The 17,453-nt window shown below is 40.8% G+C and overlaps 1 long non-coding RNA gene across 2 annotated transcripts in view; it reads left to right on the top strand.

Moving 5' to 3' along the window:
• Positions 1-17,453, top strand: part of LOC149748917 (uncharacterized) — an 84,664-nt gene that overhangs the window by 51,805 nt on the left and 15,406 nt on the right. For both annotated transcript variants that reach the window (XR_016393528.1, XR_016393529.1), the window contains one exon: positions 1-17,453. This exon is cut by the window's left edge; it is cut by the window's right edge and continues 15,406 nt beyond it. This is a non-coding gene — a long non-coding RNA (uncharacterized LOC149748917).

The raw sequence follows: 17,453 nt of genomic DNA, 5'->3' as shown, positions 1-17,453 counted from the left end.
TATCCTGTTCCATTGATCTATATTTCTGGTTATGTGCCAGTACCATATTGTGTTGATTACTGCAGCTTTGTAGTATAGACTGAAGTAAGGGAGTCTGGTACCTCCAGCTACATTTTTTTCCCTCAAGACTGCTTTGGCTATTCGGGGTCTTTTGTGTACCCATACAAATTTTAAGATTTTTTGTTGTAGTTCCGTAAAAAATGCCATTGGTAATTTGATGGGGATTGCATTGAATCTGTAGATTGCTTTGGGTAGTATAGTCATTTTCACAATATTGATTCTTCCAATCCAAGAACATGGTATATCTCTACATCTGTTGGTATCATCTTTAATTTCTTTCATCAGCGTCTTATAGGTTTCTGCATACAAATCTTTTGTCTCCCTAGGTAGGTTTATTCCTAGGTATTTTATTCTTTTTGCTGCAATGGTAAATGGGAGTGTTTCCTTAATTTCTCTTTCAGATTTTTCATCATTAGTGTATAGGAATGGAAGAGATTTCTGTGCATTAATTTTGTATCCTGCAACTTTACCAAATTCATTGATTAGCTCTAGTAGTTTTCTGGTGGCATCTTTAGGATTTTCTACATATAGTATCATGTTATCTGCAAACAGTGACAGTTTTACTTCTTCTTTTCCAATTTGTATTCCTTTTATTTCTTTTTCTTCTCTCTTTGCCGTGGCTAGAACTTCCAAAACTATGTTGAATAATAGTGGTGGGAGTGGACATCCTTGTCTTGTTCCTATCTTAGAGGAAATGCTTTCAGTTTTTCACCATTGAGAATGATGTTTGCTGTGGGTTTGTCATATATGGCCTTTATTATATTGAGGTAGGTTCCCTCTATGCCCACTTTCTGGAGAGTTTTCATCATAAATGGGTGTTGAATTTTGTCAAAAGCTTTTTCTGCATCTATTGAGATGATCATAAGGTTTTTATTCTTCAATTTGTTAATATGGTGTATCACACTGATTGATTTGTGTATATTGAAGAATCCTTGCATCCCTGGGATAAATCCCCCTTGATCATGGTGTATGATCATTTTAAAGTGCTGATGGATTCTGTTTGCTAGTATTTTGCTGAGGATTTTTGCATCTATGTTCATCAGTGATATTGGTCTATAGTTTTCTTTCTTTGTGACATCTTTTTCTGGTTTTGGTATCAGGGTGATGGTGGCCTCATAGAATGAGTTTGGGAGTGTTCCTCCGTCTGCCAAATTTGGGAAGAGTTTGGGAGGATAGGTGTTAGCTGTTCTCTAAATGTTTGATAGAATTCACCTGTGAAACTATCTGGTCCTGGACTTTTGTTTGTTGGAAGATTTTTTTTTTTTTTTGCGGTACGCGGGCCTCTCACTGTTGTGGCCTCTCCCATTGTGGAGCACAGGCTCCGGACACGCAGGCTCAGCAGCCATGGCTCATGGACCCAGCTGCTCCATGGCATGTGGGATCTTCCCGGACCGGGGCACGAACCCACGTCCCCCTGCATCGGCAGGCAGACTCTCAACCACTGCGCCACCAGGGAAGCCCTGTTGGAAGATTTTTAATTGCAGTCTCAATTTCAGTGCTTGTGATTGGTCTGTTTATATTTTCTATTTCTTCCTGGTTCAGTCACGGAAGGTTGTGCTTTTCTAAGAATTTGTCCATTCCTTCCATGTTGTCCATTTTATTGTCATATAATTGCTTGTAGTAATCTCTCATGATGCTTTGTATTTCTGCAGTGTCAGTTGTTACTTCTCCTTTTTCATTTCTAGTTCTATTGATTTGAGTCTTTCCCTTTTATTCTTGATGAGTCTGGCTAAATGGTTATCAATTTTGTTTATCTTCTCAAAGAACAAGCTTTTAGTTTTATTGAACTTTGCTATTGTTTTCTTTGTTTCTGTTTCATTTATTTCTGCTCTGATCTTTATGATTTCTTTCCTTCTGCTAACTTTGGGCTTTGTTTGGTCTTCTTCCTCTAGTTCCTTTAGGTGTAAGGTTAGCTTCTTTATTTGGGATTTTTCTTGTTTCTTGGGGGATGCTTTTGCCGTATCCCGCAGGTTTTGGATCATCGTGTGTTCATTGTCATTTGACTCCAGGTATTTTTTGATTTCCTCTTTGATTTCTTCAGTGATCTCTTGGTTATTTAGTAATGTATTGTCTAGCCTCCATGTGTTTGTGTTTTTTACGTTTTTTTCCCTGTAATTGATTTCTGATCTCATAGATTTGTGGTCAGAAAAGATGCTTGATATGATTTCAATTTTCTTAAATTTACTGAGGCTTGATATGTGACCCAAGATGTGATGTAGCCTGGAGAATGCTCTGAGTGCACTTGAGAAGAAACTGTATTCTGCCACTTTGAGTGGAATATTCCATAAATATAAATTAGATCTATCTGGTCTATTGTGTCATTTAAAGCTTGTATTTCCTTATTTATTTTCTGTGTGGATGATCTGTCCATTGGTGTAAATGTGATGTTTAAGTCCCCTACTATTATTGTGTTAATGTTGATTTCTCCTTTCATGTCTGTTAGCATTTGCCTTACTATTGAGGTGCTCCTATGTTGGGTGCATAAACATTTATAATACTTATATCTTCTTCTTGGATTGATCCTTTGATCATTATGTAGTGTCCCTCCTTATCTCTTGTTACAGTCTTTATTTTAACGTCTATTTTATCTGTGATGAATATTACTACTCCAACTTTCTTTTGATTTCCATTTGCATGGAATATCTTTATCCATCCCCTCACTTTCAGTCTGTATGTTTCCCTAGGTCTGAAGTGTGTCTCTTGTAGACAGCATATATATAGGGGTCTTGTTTTTTATCCATTCAGCCAGTCTGTGTCTTTTGGTTGGGGCCTTTAATCCATTTCCATTTGAGGTTATTATCAATATGTATGTTCCTATTACCATTTTCTTAATTGTTTTGGGTTTGTTTTTGTGGGTCTTTTTCTACTGTTTTGTTTCCCGCTTAGAGAAGTTTCTTTAGCATTTGTTGTGAAGCTGGTTTGATGGTGCTGAATTCTCTTAGCTTTTGCTTGTCTGAAAAGCTTTTGACTTCTCATTGAATCTGAATGAGATCCTTGCTGGGTAGGGTAATCTTGACTGTAGCCTTTTCTCTTTCATCACTTTAAGTATATCCTACCACTCCCTTTTGGCCTGAGGAGTTTCTGCTGAAAAATAAGCTGATAATCTTCTGGGGATCCCTTTGTATGTTATTTTTTGTTTTTCTCTTGCTGCTTTTAATATGTTTTCTTTGAATTTAATTTTTGTTAGTTTGATTAATATGTGTCTTGGTGTGTTTTTCCTAGGGTTTGTCCTGCATGGGACTCTCTGTGCTTCCTCGGCTTGGGTGACTATTTCCTTTCCCATATTAGGGAAGTTTTCAACTATAATCTCTTCAATTTTTTTCTCAGACCGTTTCTTTTTCTCTTCTTCTTCTGGGACCCCTATAATTTGAATATTGGTGCATTTAGTGTTGTCCCAGAGGTCTCTGAGACTGTCTTCAATTCTTTTCATTCTTTTTTCTTTATCTGCTCCTCGACAGTTATTTCCACCATTTTGTCTTGCAGCTTACTTATTCATTCTTCTGCCTCAGTTTTTCTGTTATTGATTCCTTCTAGTGTATTTTTCATTTCAGTTGTTGTGTTGTTCATCTCTGTTTGTTTGTTCTTTAGTTCTTCTAGATCTTTGTTAAACATTTCTTGTATTCTCTCAGTCCGTGCCTCCATTCTATCTCCAAGATTCTGGATCATCTTTACTATCATTACTCTGAATTGTTTTTCAGGTAGGTTACCTATTTCCTCTTCATTTATTTGGTCTTGTAGGTTTTTACCTTGGTCCTTCATCTGTGACAATTTTTTTGCTGTCTCATTTTTTATTTTTTTTATGAATGGGATTGTATTCCTGTCTTACTGGTTGTTTGGCCTGAGGCTTCCAACACTGGAGTTTGTACGCTATTGGGTAGAGCCGGGTCTTGGTGCTGAGATGAGGAACTCCGTGGCACCTCACTCCGATGAATATTCCCTGGGGTCTGATGTTCTCTGTTAGTCCAGTGGTTTGGACTCAGAGATCATACCACAGGAGCTTCAACCTGATCCTGGGCACATGAACCAAGATCCCACAAGCTGCGTGGGATGGCCAAAAAAAAAAAAAAGAGGGGGGAAGGCCTTGGCTGTGGAGGGCGGGACCTAATCAAGGGTGAGGTTTGGGTGGTGGGCGGCACCAATGCTCAGGACCCACAGGGTTGGAAAAGGCCCTGGAGGTTGTGGAGGGTGGGGCTTAGGCTCAAGGAACAGAAGGGGCCCAGGAGTGGCCCCCACCCTTTGTCTCAGAGGGCAGGGGACCTCTCCTGGGAGCCCAGCAGGCTTCCTGGCCTCGAGTGGGCAGAGCAAACACCCTCCTCTCCTCTCCTGGTCCTCAGGTCTGGGAGGGGCCCTCCTGCCTGCCTCTCCTGATCTCCCCAGCTTCCCTCCTATACCCCCAAGACCCATGCAGCCTGGAGGGGTGTTTGGAGGACTGGGGAGCAGCCTGGGAGCTCAGCAGGCTCCCTGGGCCCAAGTGGGCAGGGCAATCGCCCTCTGCTCCTCTCCCCCTCCTTCCAGATGGCTCCTCCACCCTTCCTCTCCTGATCTCCCCGGCCTCTCTCCTATACCTCCCAGGACCCATGTGTCCTGGGTGGGGCTTTGGAGAGGGGGTACTGGCTTGGGAGCTCAGCAGGCTCCCCTGCCCGTGTGGGCCAGACGATCACCCTCAGGTCCTCTCCCGCTCTTCCTGGAGAGTCCCTCCATCCTGCCTCTCCTGACCTCCCTGGCCTCAGGGCTGCCGATTGTGTCTGGCCTCCACTTCTCCTCCCCCCTCAGTCCCCCTACTTCCTACCAGTTCACTTTGGGGTTCCTCCTGTCTCCTTGGTCGTCAGAGTCCCCAACCAGTGGCCGGCATGTGCCCTCACTATGGGGAGACACTAACTCCGTGTCTTGCCACACCGCCATCTTGACTCCACCTCCTAGTTTTCTTTTTAATAGTTTTATTTCATTCTTCGTTTCTTTTGTTTGTTTGGTTGTTCTCTTGCTTTTTTTGTTTTATTTGGTTCTGTTTTTGTTTATTTTGTGTGTATGCATGTTTCCTTGTTTCTGTTTTTGTGGGGTTTTTTTTGGCGGTACGCGGCCCTCTCACTGTTGTGGCCTCTCCCGTTGCGGAGCACAGGCTCCGGATGCACAGGCTCAGCGGCCACGGCTCACGCGCCTAGCCTCTCCGCGGCATGTGGGATCTTCCTGGACTGAGGCACGAACCCGTGTCCCCTGCATCGGCAGGTGGACTCTCAACTGCTGCGCCACCACGGAAGCCCTGTGTTTGTGTGTCTGATTTTACTTTTCACTGTTTGCCTGGGGTTTTGTTAGTCTTTTTTATTTTTTTAATCCCCTTTATTGCTGGGACGAGCAACTTGTGGGGTCTTGGTTTCTCGAATGGAAGTTGGGCCTGAGGCTCTGGGGTGAAAGCACTGAGTCCAGGACGCTGGACTACTAGAGAATTCCTGGCCCCAGGGAAGATTAATCGCCAAGAGCTCCACCCAACTGCATGTAGCTCCCAGCAATGGATGCCTCATACCAAACAACAAACAAAACAGGAACAGAAACCCACCTATAAGCACACAGACTACCTAAAGTCATGCTAAGCTCACAGACATTCCAAAACACACCAACTGACACAGTCCTGCTCATCAGAGGGAAAAGACTCAGCTTCACCCACCAGAATACAGGCACCAGTGCTTCCCATCAGGAAGCCTACACAAGACACTGGAACAACCCTACCACCAGGGCAGAGAACAGAAGCAAGAGGAACTGTGACCCTGCAGTCTAGGGAAAGGAGACCTCAAATACTATAAATCAGACAAAATGAGAAGACAGAGAAATATCTTGCAGGCAAAGGAGCAAGGTAAAATCCACAAGACCAAATAAATGAAGAAGAAATAGGCAAACTACCTGAAAAAGAGTTCAGAATAATGACAGTAAAGATGATCCAAAATCTCAGAAATAGAATAGAGAAAATACAAGAAATGTTTAACAAGGACCTAGAAGAACTAAAGCACAAACAAGCAGTAATGAACAACAAAATAACTGAAATTAAAAATACTCTAGAAGGAATCAATCACAGAATAACTGAGGCAGAAGAACGAATAAGTGAGCTGGAAGACAAAATGGTGGAAATAACTGTAGAGGAGCAGAATAAGGAAAAAAGAATGAAAAGAATTGAATACAATCTCAGAGACCTCTGGGACAACACTAAATGAACCAACATTCAAATTATATGTGGCCCAGAAGAAGAAGAAGAAAAGAAAGTGTCTAAGAAAATATTAGGAGAGACTATAGTCAAAAACTTCCCCAACATGGGGAAGGAAATAGTCAAGTCCAGGAAGTGCAGAGAGTCCCATACAGGATAAACCCAAGGAGAAACACACTGAGGCACATATTAATCAAAATAACAAAAATTAAACACAAAGAAAAAATATTAAAAGTGGCAAGGGAAAAGCAACAAATAATATACAACGGAATCCCCAGAAGGTTATCAGCTGATTTTTCAGCAGAAACTCTGCAGGCCAGAAGAGAGTGGCAGGTTATACTTAAAGCGATGAAAGGGAAAAAACTACAACCAAGATAACTATACCCAGCAAGGATCTCATCCAGATTCAATGGAGAAATCAAAAGCTTTACAGACAAGCAAAAGCTAAGAGAATTCAGCACCACCAAACCAACTTTACAACAGAGGCTAAAGGAACTTCTCTAGGCAGGAAATACAAGAGAAGGAAAAGACCCACAAAAACAAACCCAAAACAATTAAGAAAATGGTAACAGGAGCATACATATCGATAATTACCTTAAATGGAAATGGATTAAATGCTCCAGCTGAAAGACACAGACTGGCTGAATGGATACAAAACAAGACCCATATGCTGTCTACAAGAGACCCACTTCAGACCTAGGGAAACATACAGACTGAAAGTGAGGGGATGGAAAAGAATATTCCATGCAAATGGAAATCAAACGAAAGTGGGGTAGCAATACTCATATCAGACAAAATAGACTTTAAAATAAAGACTATTGCAAGAGAAAAGGATGGAAACTACATAATGATCAAAGGATGAATCCAGGAAGAAGATATAACAATTGTAAATATCTATGCACCCAAGAGAGGATCACCTCAATATGTAAGTCAAATGATAAGAACCATGAAAGGAGAAATCAACAGTAACACAATAATTGTAGGTGACTTTAAGACCCTACTTACACCCAAGGAGAGATCATCCAAACAGAAAATAAATAAGGAAACACAAGCTTTAAATGACACATTAGAGCAGATGGACTTAGTCAATATTTATAGGACATTCCATCCAAAAACAACAGAGTACACTTTCTTCTCAAGTGCACATGAAACATTCTCCAGGATATGTCACATCTTGGGTCACAAATCAAGCCTTGGAAAATTTATGAAAAGTGAAATCATATCAAGCATCTTTTCTGACCACAATGCTATGAGACTAGATATCAATTACAGGAAAAAAAACTGTAAAAAATACAAACACATGGAGGCTAAACTATACACTACTAAACAACCAAGAGATCACTGAAGAAATCAAAGAGGATACCAAAAAATACCTAGAAACAAATGACAATGAAAACACGATGACCCAAAACCTATGGGATGCAGCAAAAGCAGTTCTAAGAGGGAGGTTTATAGCAATACAATCCTACCTCAAGAAACAAGAAAAATCTCAAATAAACAACCTAACCTTACACCAAAAGCAATTAGAGAAAGAAGAAGAACAACAACAACAAAACAAAAAACCCAGACTTAGCAGAAGGAAATAAATCATAAAGATGAGATCAGAAATAAATGAAAAGGAAATGAAGGAAATAATAGCAAAGATCAATAAGAATAAAAGCTGGTTCTGTGAGACGATAAACAAAATTGATAAACAATTAGCCAGATTCATCAGGATAAAAAGGGAGAAGACTCAAATCAACAGAATTAGGAATGAAGAAGAAGTAACAACTGATACCAGAAATACAAAGGATCATGAGAGACTACTACAAGCAAAAATATGCCAATAAAAGGGACAACCTGGAAGAAATGGACAAATTCTTAGAAAATTACAACCTTCCAAGACTGAACCAGGAAGAAATTGAAAATATTAACAGACCCATCACAAGCACTGAAGTTGAAACTGTGATTAAACATCTTCCAACAAACAGAAGCCCAGGGCCAGTTGGCTTCACAGGCAAATTCCATCAAACATTTAGAGAAGAGCCAACACCGATCCTTCTCAAACTCTTCCAAAATATATCAGACGGAGGAACACTCTCAAACTCATTCTACAAGGTCACCATCATCCTGATATCAAAACCAGACAAAAATGTCACAAAATAAAGAAAATTCCAGGCCAATATCATTGATGAACATAGATGCAAAAATCCTGAACAAAATACTAGCAAACAGAATCCAACAGCACATTAAAGGGATCATACCACATGATCAGGTGGGGTTTATCACAGGAATGCAAGGATTATTCAATAAAAGCAAATCAATCAATGTGATACACCATATTAACAAACAGAAAGATAAAAACCATATGATCATCTCAATAGATGTAGAAAAATCTTTTGACAAAATTCAATACCCATTTATGATAAAAACTCTCCAGAATGATGGCATAGAGGGAACCTACCTCAACATGATAAAAGCCATATATGACAAACCGACAGCCAACACCATTCTCAATGGTGAAAAACTGAAAGCATGTCCTCTAAGATCAGGAACAAGATAAGGACATCCACTCTCGCCACTCTTATTCAACATAGTTTTGGAAGTCTTAGCTTTGGCAATCAGAGAAGAAAAAGAAATAAAAGTAATGCAGATTGGAAAGGAAGCCGCAGAACTGTCACTGTTTGCAGATGACATGATACTATATGTAGAAAATCCTAAAGATGCCACCAGAAAACTACTAGAGCTAATCAGTGTATTTGGTATCCTTGCAAGATACAAAATTAATGCACAGAAATCTCTTGCATTCCTATACACTAACAATGAAAGATCAGAATGAGAAATTAAGTGAACAATCCCATTTACCATTGCAACAAAAAGAATAAAATACCTAGGAAGAAACCTACCTAAGGAGAAAAAAAGACCTGTATGCAGAAAACTATAAGACACTGATGAAAAAATCAAAGATGATACAAACAGATGTAGAGATATACCATATTCTTGGATTGGAAGAAACAACTTTGTGATAATGACTATACTACCCAAAGCAATCTACAGATTCAATGCAATCCCCGTCAAATTACCAATGGCATTTTTCACAGAATTAGACCAAGAAATTTTACAATTTATATGGAAACACAAAAGACCCCAAATAGCTGAAGAAACCTTGAGAAAGAAAAACAGAGCTGGAGGATTCAGTCTCCCTGACTTCAGACTATACTACAAAGCTACACTAATCAAGACAGTATGGTACTGGCACAAAAACAGAAATATAGACCAATGGAACACGATAGAAAGCCCAGAGATAAACCCACGCACATATGGTCACCTTATCTTTGACAAAAGAGGAAAGAATATACAGTGGAGAAGAGACAGCCTCTTCAATACATGGTGCTGCAGAAACTGGACAGCTACATGTAGAAGAATAAGATTATAACACTTCCTAACACTGTAAACAAAGATAAACTCAAAATGGATTATAGAACTAAATGTAAGGCCAGACACTATAAAACTCTTAGAGGAAAACATAGGCAGAATACTCTATGACGTGAATCAGAGCAAGATCCCTTTTGACCCACCTTGTAGAGTAATGGAAATAAAAACAAAAATAAACAAATGAGACCTAATGAAACTTAAAAGGTTTTGAACAGCAAAGGATACCATAAACAAGACGAAAATACAACCCTCAGAATGGGAGAAAATATTTTCAAATGAAGCAACAGAGAAAGGAGTAATCTCCAAAATACAGAAACAGCTCATGTAGCTTAATATCAATAGAACAAACAGCTCAATCCAAAAATGGGCAGAAGACCTAAATAGACATTTCTCCAAAGAAGACATACAGATGGCCAACAAACATGTGAAAAGTTGCTCAACATCACTAATCATTAGAGAAATGCAAATCAAAACTACATTGAGTAATCACCTCACACTGGTCAGAATGGCCATCATCAAAAAATCTACAAACAATAAATGTTGGAGAGGGTATGGAGAAATGGGAACCCTCCTGCACTGTTGGTGGGAATGTAAATTGATACAGTCACTATGGGGAACAGTATGGAGCTTCCTTAAAAAACTACAAATAGAACTATCTTACGACCCAGCAATCCCACTACTGGGCACATACCCTGAGAAAACCATAATTCAAAAAGAGTCATGTTCCACAATGTTCACTGCAGCTCTATTTACAATAGCCCGGAGATGGAGACAACCTAAGTGCCCATCGACAGATGAATGGATAAAGAAGATGTGGTGCATAGATACAATGGAATATTCCTCAGACATAAAAAGGAGTGAAATTTAGTTATTTGTAGTGAGTTGGGTGGACCTGGAGTTTGTCATACAGAGTGAAGTAAGTCAGAAAGAGAAAAATACTATATGCTAATGCACATATATGGAATCTAAAAAAACTGGTACTGATGAACCTAGTAGCTGGCCAGGAATAAAGATGCAGATGTAGAGAACGGACTTGAGGACACAGGGGCAAGGGTAAGCTGGGACGAAGTTAGAGTGTGACACTGACATATATACAGTACCAAGCGTAAAATGGATGGCTGTTGGGAAACTGCTGCATAGCACAGGGAGATCAGCTCGGTGCTTTGTGATGACCTAGAAGGGTGGGATAGGGAGGGTGGGAGGGAGGCTCAGGGGGGAGGGTATATAGGGATATATGTATACATATAGCTCATTCACTTTGTTGTACAGCAGAAGTTAACACAACATTGTAAAGCAATTATACTCCAATAAAGATGTGAAAAAAAAGAAAAAATAGAAAAAAAAGGAAATCCTGGAAGAATTCCAAGTGGAAAGAATTAACTAAAGGAATTACCTAAAGTTAAAAAATTAACTAAAACAAGGAAACAATATAGATTACTGGAAATAAATTATTGACATTTAAAACTTTGCAAGAGGTGGGTGGGGTTTGCATGCCGAGGGAGCTGCACGAAGGGGAAGGCCCTGCTCGAGGGCCCAGACCCGTCTTAGTCTCTGAACCAGAGCACCGCGCAGCCGCGGGTTAACACGCCTGACCCGGCAGCTCCACTGACCCTCGTGGTGCCCGGGGATGCGAGGGCGGCGGTGGTTCCATGCCCTGCCCAGCCCTCGGGAACCTAGCCGGGGTTCCGGGGTGCTCCCACTGCGCCGAACCCGCACGCCCTCGAGAGGCTGGCCTCCTGGCCTGGCACCCACCTTCCCCTAAGAGTCCGCTCCACGCCCCGCCGCCTTCTCTTCTCTTGCCGCTGCCTCCGCCCTCAGCGCCGCTCGCCTGGGTTCGCCGGCAGCCGAACCACCCAGACAACGCCCCCTCGGCCAGCATGATCCGCCTCCGGCTTCCGGTTGCATCACTTCCGCCAGGAGGTGAGCCCGCGGCGCGCAGGGAAGGCGCAGAAGCCAATTTTGCTGGGGGAGTTTGTGGAGGTAGGTGGCGGCTCCGCTGGGCGGGCGGTGGCGATTCCACGTGCTCTCGCGGCCGGTTGAAACCTTTGGCGGGCGCTGGCTCAGAGGTGAGGGGTGGTGGCCCAGAGGTCCGACCTAGGAGGCTAGGGCTCAGAGAGTGGGGCGAGGGACACGCTGTGGCCGATGCCTGCGTTTCCACCGTTAGAGAGTCTCTCCTTTGGCTTATATGCATGGAAGGAGGAAATGCATTCAGGTCCCATTCGTACTCTGGGGAAGTGGAAGGAGTCCCGGACTTGGGATGACCAATCCCTCTGGGTTTTAAAATGGAAAGGCCCTCGTGCCTTGAACCCAGAGAGGGGGTTGCAGCCACGATGGTTGGTCACAGCTGGACTGGGCTGCAAGGCATGTTGGAGACAAGGCGCTTGCCTTCTTTGAGTCTTGGGGAGCTGGGTCCCAAAGGAGGAGGCCTTCGGGCATAGTGGTTGAGACCCCGGGACTTAGGGCCAGAATAGCTGCGTGTGAATCCAGGTTTGCCACTAACTGGATGTGTGACCTGCTGCAGGTTACTGAACCACTTCGTGCCTGGTCTGTCAAAAGGGAATAATATAGAATGTAACTCAGAGGATTCTTGTAAGGATTACATGAGCCCAAACGTGTTAACCGCCTATGATAGGGCTTGGCACATAGTAGATGCTCAATAAATGTCAGGATTTTCTGCAGCCCCTGCCTCTGAGGAGAGATTAGGGGCATGAGGTGGGGTGTGAGTGCGTGCAAGGCTGCCTTTCCTGCAGAGGGCCCATCTGGGACTTATTCAAAGAGCGGCCCCAGCCTTCCCCACCAGTGCCTAGCATAGTGCCTGACAGGTGGGCTTGCACAGATAGTTACGACACCAGTGTTTAAACCCGTGCTGGTGATGTAGTGTGTGGGGAGGGTGTGAGACTGGAACTGGGAGGCAGAGAGACACGGCTCAGCTTCTCCCAGCCTCAGCTGGCTCATCTGTCCAGTGGAGATGGGTGTACCTGCCTCCTAGAGTTTTTGCAGAGCAAGGGAGAGGTCCTCCCTGAGTGCACATCCAGACCCTCATCACCCCACAAGAAAAAAAAAAAGAAAAAAAAAACTTTGCAAGAACTTAGTGGCACCATCTATGCTCCCCTCCCCCTTTATTTTCCTTTTTTAATTTTACTTTTTCTGTTGTTGTTGTTATTTCCAAGGGTAATTTATGATCATTATAACTATTTAAACAATATAAATGAAAAATTTTATGGTATTCCCTCCCCCCAGCTGCATCTGCTTTAACCAAATGTTAATAGCCTAGAATTAATGCTTTCTTTTCAATCCTTTTTTTGTCCATACAAAGATATATATATACACACACACACAGATGGAACACATATATTCATATACCTAATATACCTACATAGAGGTTGTTTTTGGTTGTTTTTTAAAACTAGGATTACAGCATACATATACTCTATGTATTAAACTGGATTTTTTTGGCCTATGCTCTCATTTTTCTTTGCTGAAGAAATTCAGCAAATTTCTTTTTTCACTTTACACAATGTAGAATTCCCTGTGGTGTGATAAATGTAGATCCAAACTCACTTTGAAAAATAAAGCTGTGTAATATTTCATATTATTTAGGTCTCACAATTTATTCAGCCAATTGATAGACATCATACAAGAAATGTATATCCACTTCTTTCTTAGGGGAAATATAAGTTCAGAAATATGAAATCATTCTTAAAAGGGAAATATGAATTTTCCTTTTAAGAATGAAAGTTGAGCACTAAACCATCAGGTTCTTGCTAGCTCCATTCTCAGGGCTAAGGAGAAGCTGAAAAGTAAGTGCTTTTAAGATTTGTTCTTAAGTTCCTGACACATGAGGAGAAAAAGGCAAGAATTTTCCTATAAACTTTATTTTGTAGACATGTATAGACTCTTTATAAAGCTTAGTTCTTTCAAACATTTTAGGAACATTGTTTAGATAATTACATAGGTGGTCATAAAACAGTGGTTATTGTGAAAATTGATGATGATTTAAAAATGTAACAGCTAATGTAAATGATTATTAAAGCTTATTAAACCTTTCCTAAGGTCCATTGTACTCCAAATCATTTTGTCTTGGGGGTGTTAGATGAACAATGCACTTAGATATTTCTTACTGTAGTAGATTTAAAAGAAAGCAATTTTTGTCTGTAAACCCAAACACAACGCATTGTGTCTTTGGTTAGCATTTTCTTCCACAATAAAACCATTACAAATAACCAGCAACCAAAGCACTACTACATAGATCTTTATGTATTGCCACTTTACTCAAAGTGGGCTTCCTGAGTTAGAGAGGGTAGGCATTTTTAACTTTTTAATAGAGAGTGGCAGATTACCTTCCCTAAGAGATAAAGCAATTCATATTGCCTTGTCTGATCAAGTTGTTATACTACTTTAGAAAGGGACATTAGGAGACACACTGGCTTCAAGCTGCCATCTTTCCAGCTGGCTTCTTATTTTAAAGTATGATATAAATAAATAGTTTAAATTATTCCTCTCTGGTTTTAATTTGCTGTTGAGATGAGAATTTAGAAATGGTATACAGTCCAGGGGCTTCCCTGGTGGCACAGTGGTTAAGAATCTGCCTGCCAATGCAGGGGGCATGGGTTTGATCCCTGGTCCAGGAAGATCCCGCATGCTGTGGAGCAACAAAGCCCACGAGCCACAACTACTGAGCCCATGCGCTGCAGCTCTTGAAGCCTGCGTGCTTAGAGCCCGTGCTCTGCAACAAGAGAAGCCACTGCAACGAGAAGCCCGTGCACTGCAATGAAGAGTAGCCCCCGCTAGCTGCAGTCCGCACACAGCAACAAAGACCCAAAGCAGCCAAAAAAAAAAAAAAAAAGAAAGAAAGAAATGGTATACAGTCCAAACACAAGTGCCCCTTACCTCCTACTTAGATTTTTTACCCATTTTCTCCAAATTGCTATTAGAGATGAATGGGACTTGCAGGTCTAGAAGACAGGCAGATGAACACAATTGCAAGATTAGCTGTTTCTCTTTTTGGATCACAAGGAGGAAAACACTCCACATTACCTTTCATCGGGGCTCTTGATTATGTTATGTTTTTCCATTAGGTTTTCTATCTCTTGCGATTTACCAGTTGATGAAGAATAAGGAGAACTATACTGTGGGCCTAGAGTGAGATGGAAGGAGAAAAAAATGAAAAACCAGCAAAGTAAAGGTTAGTTAGAATTCCAAGTGGTAATCTCCCAAGTGCTATGTGCTCTGTGGGATCTAAATGAGTACTTACCGAATTTTCAGAGGCAATAAAAGACCTCCTTTGCTCCTACATTTAATAGAAGACGTACTTTTAACTGAGAGATGAAGTTATACTCAATACTTTCTGTGCTGACTCTGGAAAGTGGTTTGTTGTGATTCTTCAGAGGATGGATTGAAAAAAAAATCCTAACTGATAAAATGAGACTTGGTTAAAACATTGGTTTTCATTTAAAAAATTATGGCCTGTTATATATCAAATGCTTGTGTCCCCTCAAATTAATATGTTGAAGCCCGAACCCCCAGTGTGATGTGTATTTGGAAACTGGGCCTTGGGGAAATAATTAGGATTAGATGAGGTCATGAGGGTGGGGTCTTGGTCCAATGAGATTAGTGCTCTTTTAAGTAGATACCAGAGACTGCTCGCTTCTCTCTCTCTCTCTCTCCACGCACATGTAGTGAGCAAAGGCCATGTGGAAAAACAGCAAGAAGGCAGCTGTCTATGAGTAAGGAAGAGAGCTCTTGCCAGAAACTGACCCTGCTGGTACCTTGATCTTGGACTTCTAGCCTCCAGAACTGTGAGAAAATAAATTTCTATTGTCTAAGCCACCCAGTATGTGGTATTTTGTGGTGGTAGGGCAGAAGCAGCCACAGATGATACATAAATGAAAGGGTGAATGGTTATGGCTGTGCTCCAGTGAAGGGGCTTAGGGCAGAATTTGGCCTTCAGGTTGTAATTGGCCAACCTGTGTCCTAGACTATCCCACACCCTCACCACTCACCAGGAAGATAAAAGCCATCATAATCTTCTCAGGGCAACCTCATTATCAGAAGACCAGGTTTGTCTTTGTGTTGTTTCATCCCGTACAGGTTGTCTTAAAAGCCTATGACTTTCTGCTCATGAGTGCCTAAGTAGTCTTGTCCTTAAGCCAATAACCAGTTATATTTTTTATTGTTTTGTCACATCATGATTAAACAATGCAACAGTAAACCCAATAGCCAAGAGTGGCAAATTTCTGGGTCATATTGTCTTAAACAAAATGGTCATTTAGGTTTATGAAGAGTAGAGAAATACCTGCATTTATTTTTCTCTGTGCATGTTTTGAATTGTCTTAATTACACTTAATTTACAATGAGTTTTAGTCTGAATTGGGAGTTTGGTGGAAAGTTCTCATAGACTGACCCTCATCCTAGAAGTGGCCCTTAGTAGCTGCTTTTCTTCATTCAGGTCTCTGTTTAAAAGCATTTTCTGAGAAAGGTCTCCTCTGACCACCTTATCTAAGAGAGGACCACTTGTATCCCCTCAGCCAGCTTTATTTTTCTTCCTAGGATTTATCACTGTTTGACATCATATTATATATTCATGGATTGATTATCTGTCTCTAAGTCTAGAATGTAAACTCCATTGAAGACTTGTTTTTTCTGTTCACTGTTGTATCCCTCAGAACCACAAACAGTGCCTGGCACATAGTAAGTGCTCAATAAATATTTCTTGAATGAGTGAATGAACTAATTGGAGACCAGACTTATTTCCCAAGTTTGAGTCCTTCTCTTGGACACCAACCTCGTGTTCCAGAAGCTCTGAATACAGAGTGCTCCTCTGTTCTGGCCGGTGTTCACACAGAGGTTGTAAATAGCCCATAAACCCTGGGTCTGAATCAAGGAACACTTGCCTGAAATTCCAGGGGTCAATTCTTCATGCATCCTCTGTTCCCATTGCCCACCTATATGCTCAAATGTCCTTTGTCTGCACTGTAAACCTTCTAGCAGCAGATGTTTGCCTGTGTTCTTCACATGCACCTTTTGGTCTCATGCTAGTTTACACTCACTCCCAACCTTGCCCAGTCAAATCCATTTGGTGTTTTTCAAATGATGGTAGAAGATATGGTATAGGTGATATATTTTAATTTTTGTAATGGTATATGTGCTTTGATGTGTATTACAATATGACTCTCATATCACACCCATGCTTTATAATAAACAGAAAACAAATTTAATTAGAAAGATCCCATACTGTATGTTTTTTTGTGTGTAATGTTGGCTTTATTCTATTTATTTATTATATTGAAGTATAGTTGACTTACAGTGTTGTGTTAGTTTAGGTGTACAGCAAAGTGATTCAGGAATATATATATATATATATATATATACATCTACACACACACCAATACATATATATATATATATATATATTCAGATTCTTTATATGTTATTGCAAAATGTTGAGCATAGTTCCCTGTGCTATACAGTAGGTCCTTCTTGGTTATCTATTTTATATACAGTAATGTGTTTATGATAATTCTAAACTCCTAATTTATCCCCCTACCCTTTCCCCTTTGGTAACCATGTTTGTTATGTCTGTGGGTCTATTTTGTTCTGTATATAAGTTCATTTGTATCATTTTTTTAATATTCCACATATAAGTGATATCATATGTTATTTGTCTTTGGCTTACATCACTCAGTATGATAATCTCTAGGTCCATTCATGTTGCTGCAAATGGCATTATTTCATTCTTTTTATAGCTGAATAATATTCCATTGTATAAGTAACATAGTGTATGATTCTT

Source organism: Delphinapterus leucas, chromosome 6, assembly GCF_059928025.1.
Source record: "Delphinapterus leucas isolate spDelLeu-1000000601 "Yukka" chromosome 6, BTC_Dleu_Yukka2, whole genome shotgun sequence".
Taxonomy (NCBI): domain Eukaryota; kingdom Metazoa; phylum Chordata; class Mammalia; order Artiodactyla; family Monodontidae; genus Delphinapterus; species Delphinapterus leucas.
Note: the sequence above shows the minus strand (reverse complement) of the source record. Positions and strands in the feature narration are given on the sequence as shown.